The 6,100-nt window shown below is 48.9% G+C and overlaps 1 long non-coding RNA gene across 2 annotated transcripts; it reads left to right on the top strand.

The window, feature by feature from the left end:
• Window positions 1-1,032: 1,032 nt before the first annotated feature.
• On the top strand, window positions 1,033-5,780 carry LOC137451813 (uncharacterized). Of its 2 annotated transcripts, XR_010989904.1 has the most exons (3): window positions 1,033-1,283; window positions 4,278-5,103; window positions 5,211-5,780. It is a non-coding gene; the product is annotated as an uncharacterized lncRNA (long non-coding RNA). The 2 variants fall into 2 exon arrangements; XR_010989903.1 differs by having other exon boundaries at window positions 4,278-5,780.
• Window positions 5,781-6,100: the final 320 nt, after the last annotated feature.

Genomic DNA, 6,100 nt, shown 5'->3' with positions numbered 1-6,100 from the left:
GATAGAGGATGTTCCATTTGCAATCCAAAAGAAAATGTGTCACCCTGAGAACAGTCAGAGATTGGAATCATCTCCCAAGGGAAGTAGTGGACCCCCCCTACGCTGGACAGTTTTAACACTCAGCTTGACAGGCTGCTGGGCCAGCTCATTTCAACTCCACTATAACCTTGAAAGGTTGGCCCAGATGATCCTTGGGGTCCCTTTCAACCTGGCATTCTGGGACTCTGTGAACACCACTTCAGAAGTCTCACTACAACCTGACTTCCTCCAGAGCTGGTGTCAAACCCATCCCACGGAAGCACTTTGACAGAGCATCCTGCACTCCATAAACTTCTCTCCAGATTCCTCACAAGGAGACACACACACACACACCCATGGCAGGTTCTTGCTGCTGGAATTATTAGTTTCCAGGTCCCTTCCCAATCCCAATCTCAGAGCACACTGCACGCTCCACAACAAGCTCCCAAAGACATTTCCCGATGCCTTAGCATCACTGCCTTGAGCAACCTGGGCGGGTGGGAGGTGTCCCTGCTCCTGGCAGGGGGTTGGAGCTGGGTGATCTTTAAGGTCCCTTCCAACCCAAGCCATGCTATGAATCCATGGCTCTCTGGGAAAGCAAAGGCGGGTGTTTCTTTACAGGGCAAAGCAAACAGCGAGCAGAAGGTGGGTGAGGCAGCTGGGGCTGACCACAAGAGTCCCTTTCAGACTTTGCACTTTTTTCCTCCTTTTTTTAAACAAGTGCTGTTTGGGGGGCAGGGAGCAAAACTCCGCCTGGCTGCGCTGGCTGCGGGGCCGCGGAGGCAAAACCCCCCACGTTCTTTCAGCGCTTTTCCAAAGCCCCCGGGTGGATCCGGACCCCCACCCCCACCCCTCGCTCGCCCCCGCGCAAGCAGCGCGCCTGGCCGCGGGGCGGAGCCTGCAGGCAGCGCGCAGGCACCGCGCACCTGAGCCCCACCCGCCCGCGGCTCCGCCCCCGCGCCCCGCCGCCTTTTTAAGGAGCCTCCTGCGCGGGGTGCGGGTCCCGCTCCCGCCTGGCCCCTCCGCGCCTCTCCGCGGGGGGGACCTCCCCCAGCGCGCAGTGCCCCCCGCGGTAACGCTCCCGCCTGGTCCCTGGGATTCTGGTCCAAGGAAGGAAGGATGGAGAAGGGCAGCAGCAGCAGCCCCGAAGTGCCAGCGCCCAGCTGGGTCATTCCCATCCCCGGCTCCTTAGAGCCCTGGTGCTTTGGTGTGAAGCTGAGCACGGCCGTGGGAAGCCGGGATTGGTACCTGGGTAACCAGGACAGGTGAGTGAGCGCCACGACCACGTGTTCTTATGTCTTGTGTAAACCTGTTGTAAACTGGGGGAGAGTTACATCATGGCTGGGAGTCACTTGGTGTAGAGGTGATGGTGGCTCTGGAAGGCTGAGGCCCTGGAGAGGAGGTTGTAAGGAGGTGGATCCACACTTTTCCTACAGCAGGGCCTTCCTCATTCTGTCTCCTACCAACATCAATGCAGCTGCCCTTTGCTGGTTGGAAACGGAGGTCAGGAAACAGGGCACAAACTGGAACCCAGGAGGTTTCACTTGAACTTCAGGAAAACCTTCTTGAGTTTGAAGGTGCTAGAACACTAGACTGCCCAGAGAGGTTGTGGAGTCTCCTTTTCTGGAGACCTTCAAAACCCACCCAGACATTGCAGTCCTGGGCAAGCTGCTCTAGGTGCCCCTGCTTTAGCAGGGGGGTTGGACTGGATGATCCCCAGAGGTGTCCCTTCCAACCCTCCTCATTCTATGATTCATTTGAAAGGAAAAATCCCAACATCTTAAACATTCATTATGGAGATTCTAACAAAGTGATCCAGGGCAATAACTGATGATGCATGGACAGATTCCTTAGCAAGACCAGGGCCATGTGGTTATCCCTGGCCTTGAGGGTAACACAGAACCCATAGAGCTGCTCTGGATTTACACTGGTGCCATGAACACCAGATCTGAGCAGCCATCTCAACTACCACTCATAAGAATTGAGCTTAGCTTCAGTCAGTTGCTTCTTCTCTTGATTTTTCTATGCCTATCACTTGAAGAATGTTCTCTCAGCTATCCAGAGATACCAGGGGAAAGTGAAATATTTCCAAAGTACTTGTATTTGTTGGTTTTCCTTCTAGAGAAAGTTCTGACTTGCATTAATTTGAGTTTGTGAAATGCTTTGGAAGCCCAAGATGTCCACAGTGTTGTGTGGCACTGTGGATGCTAAAAGGATTAGGCCAGGTGAGCTCTCCTGAAGAAGCAGAACTTCTCTCTCAGGTCAGAGGAGCCACTGGACTCAGGCTGCTTTCCCCCCTTCTGTGGTGTTGCTCTTTACACTGTGTCCACCCAAAGAAGATCCTAAAGGCCTTCTCCCCTCTCTTTTAACAGAGAATCAAGAGCTTTGTATATTACTCCAGCTACTGCTATAAACCAGGTTCCCTTCCACCAGCACTGCACAGTGATAAAGCCAACCACAAATTTAACTTATTGTGTTGTAAAGCTTACTCAAAGCCAACAGGAACACAGAGTGAATTTCCTTTTCAAAGCCACCAGCAAGCAAAGGCAGTGGAAAAGTGTGAGGGTAGCACCAGAACACTTCCAGCCAAGGTCAATTTTAGACATCCTACCTGGCTCAGGAATGGGCTGTAGGAGTGTGTTGCCTCTGGATCCCACACTTCATATGGGATCTGAGCTTCAGAAGACAGGTTTTCCTTATGCTTAACTTGAAATACATTGCAGTCAAACATTATGGTATGCTTTTCTTACCAAGAGGATGAGCTGCTGGCACTTGGAGAGCACCCAGAGTACTGCACTGAGAATTTCAAGGGCTTGCAATCGCTTGGCCCAATGCAAAGTCCGTTTCAGGTAACAAAGGCAAGGAGCTTTGGCTCAGAGCATCTTCCTCTTGCTCTTAGTTCCCCTATAGACACAGAAACATAGAAACATTTGCTCACTTTAAAGTTCAGAGAAGTCCAGCACAATTTTATCTGACCTTTAGTTAAAGGTTTGCCACTTCTGAGGATGCAGCAGATCTTTGCTACTGCTCAGGTGGATTCAAAAGACCTCAGCCTGATTCTCAAAGCTTCCCCCCAGGGAGAAGGAAAAGCCAAAGGGTATCTCATTAAAAGGTTGAACCCTCCCCACCACCATACTGGTAACCTTTAATTTACTTTAAATCAGTAGTTCAGGAGTGAGGGGTAGTTTCTGTTAGAAGTGGGCTCCTGGAGCTTGTATTTCAAGTTTTTATTACCATTGTTTTAATGCCAGATTCTGTTGATAAGCACTTTCAGTTACTCCTGAGCTGTTCCTGGAGGAAGCCAAAGCCAGCCTTGCAGCGATTTTTCTCTCCAGGGCATGCTGGCTTTGTGGATTCCAGGCACGAAAGGGTTAATAGCTGGAAGGTGTGCGTTAGGCATTTACGGTGCTAAAGCCCGTTGTAACTTGCCTGATAAAAGGCATTTCAAATAAGCCAGGATTGCAGAGAGGAATTTGGGTTGATGGGTTCCTGCCTAGGCCACCCTTTCTCAGGACTTATCCAAATGCTTTTAACATGTCTTGACAAAATGAAGGGAGAGGCTTCAATGCAGCAAGAGACAGCAGGGCTGGATTTAAAGCAGGACTGAGCAAGAAACCCCCTAAGCTATTTGTTCTGTTAAACCCTCCATCAGCACCTCCACAGCGAAGGTTTTGGTGCCTTGGCTTTTTTCCTCCCCTCCCTAAGTGCAGGCAAGTATTTCAGTGGAGTTTTTTTTTGCAGCCCAGCCTAACTTTTCCCAAGCTGCAGAGTGCAGGCAAATTAAAAGCTGAAATCTTGGTTATCCAGGAGCTGCCAAGCTGTGGTGCTGTTCAGAACTTCATTTCCTTAGGCACTATGAAAGTCCCAGTTTGCCCAGGGAGGCAGGAACTGGTGGGTCTGGGTGCCCTCATTTGGTTTCATGTCCCTGTGGAGAAAAGCCACCCAAAATGGAAGCTATTTGCCTTTGCTTGCTGGGATATGGTAGGCTTTCATTTCACTCACAGGATTTGCCTGTTTCAGGGTAGATTTTGTTTCTTTCTAATTCTTTAGGTGAGCAGCAACACTTGCTCCTAAGTATGTGCAGATTAAGGGATTAAGTTGGCAGGTAAACCCCATCCTCAATCAGACCCTTTGCAAGAACCTCAAACACCTTTACTGCAGAGACACAGGGATGGGTTGAGTTGTTTCTGTTTGGGTTTTTTTTTTATGGTAGGAGAATATATCAGTCTTTATTTTCTTTATTTTTGTCTCTTTCACAGCTTGGAAGCACTTTGGAAGAGGCTGCACAGCTTGTAGAGCCTGGGCAGTGCTTGGCTTAGCTGCCTGAATCCTCTCAACCCCTGGAGGCACGGTTTAGTGGGCATGGTGGTGTTGGCTCAATGGCTGACTTGATGAGCTTAGAGGTCTTTTCCAACCAAAACAATTCTATGATTCAGGGCAATCCCATAATATTCCTGATCCATTTCAGGGGTTCAGTAAAGCGTGGGTGTGAGCAGTGGCAGCTGGCAGTGCCATGTCTGGACAAGTCATCTGTTGTCCTCTCTCCCTGCGTTAGGAGAAGACTCTAATTACCGTATCGTGTGGGGCTGTGACTAAGGGAGGTTATTTCTTCCCTATCTAGGCTAAAGGGAAGCAGCAGCTTAACACTTCTCATGGCCAGAGCTCTTTGAAAAGCAGCAGCAGTAGAAGACAATTGCCTCCTGGCATTCTTTGGCTTTTGCAGATTCAGGGGGTTCAGGCCACATGGGAATATGGTGATTACCTTGTTGGCTCTCCTTTGTAAAAGCCATAAAAGCACAAAACTCTCCAGCAGTTCAATCTGGAGAGGCTCCTGGTAGTTTAAGACCTTCAAAAGGTAAAGCCTTGCCCTGTGCTCTGGTAAGTTGTTCCCACAGTTAACATTCCAAAACGTACCTGGCTGCTTTGTTACAGGGTGGAATTAGAGAAGGAACAACAGGGATATGGGGGAAAAATTAAAGCCAATGGAAGTTTGAGCCTATAGCACCCCCCAGGCACTGACTGTAGAGTTTCATGCCTCCTACAGAGGGTTTGGACACCAGTGCCCCAGCCATGCTTCCCTACCAGGTATGTTAATGTGTGATAAGCTCACCCACGTTTTCCAAGTGCAATAAGGACCATCCATGGGTTCTGTTGTCCTTCATTCCACCGGAGTCTGTCTCATACCTAACCAGATTTCAGTGGAGTGAAGCACAAGAGACATGGAGATGAATCAGCAACGAGAGGAACTGCTTCCCACTGCCAGAGATGGGGAAGCTGCATGGAAATTTGGATACACCAGGCCTCCAAACATGCTGGGGAATGGAGAGGAGCAGCTCACCGAGCACCTCAGAGACCTGACTGCTTCCTGCAAGTCTCCAGTAAGAACCCATTTTTGAGAATGTACTTTCTGCATACTGTGTAAAGATTAAAAAGTCTACAAAGACCACAAGCTGCTTTCTGGAAGGCTTAAATACCTTATTAGCAGGAAATTAAAACCCTAATGTGGATAAATTGGATGGGTAATCTCACTGCTTTCAGTCATCTTCCCTCTGGGATGGTTATGTCCAGGCAAGAAACCAGACTGGAACCGTGCTCTGGTGCACGTGCACCACTCCACCTTCCCTCAAGGGCCTTTCTCTAAGGAGTCACAACAGCAACACCTGCTTCCTTCCAACTCTGCTGCCACAATGCCTTCAGAACCTGGCAAGACTCCACTAAAACTTCAGCCCCGTTTATTTGGTAATAAAAATGAATGTAAATAAGATTTAAGTGGAAGGAGAATTCAGATTTTTTTCTCCAGGCTGAGCACAAGATAGATCTCTTAAGGTGTCAGTGTAAATTCCTCTAAGGTTAATCCAGTTAAACATATCTGATGCATAAAAGTGTCACATCCCAGGCTAATCAGTCACCGGTTGTAATTGCCTTTTCAAAGCCCTCACCTCCCCAAGATGAATGCCCCCAAAAGATGAGGGCTGGCCAATTTCAGACCAAAAAAACCAAATAATGTCCTCTACCACCAGGACCTATTATTTGCTTTGATAGATTTAATACCAGATTTCAAGAATTTATTGTCCTGTATTTC

This window comes from Melanerpes formicivorus, unplaced genomic scaffold (genome assembly GCF_026170545.1).
Source record: "Melanerpes formicivorus ecotype bairdi unplaced genomic scaffold, bMelFor1.0.p_v2 SCAF_46, whole genome shotgun sequence".
In the NCBI taxonomy this organism is placed as follows: domain Eukaryota; kingdom Metazoa; phylum Chordata; class Aves; order Piciformes; family Picidae; genus Melanerpes; species Melanerpes formicivorus.
Note: the sequence above shows the minus strand (reverse complement) of the source record. Positions and strands in the feature narration are given on the sequence as shown.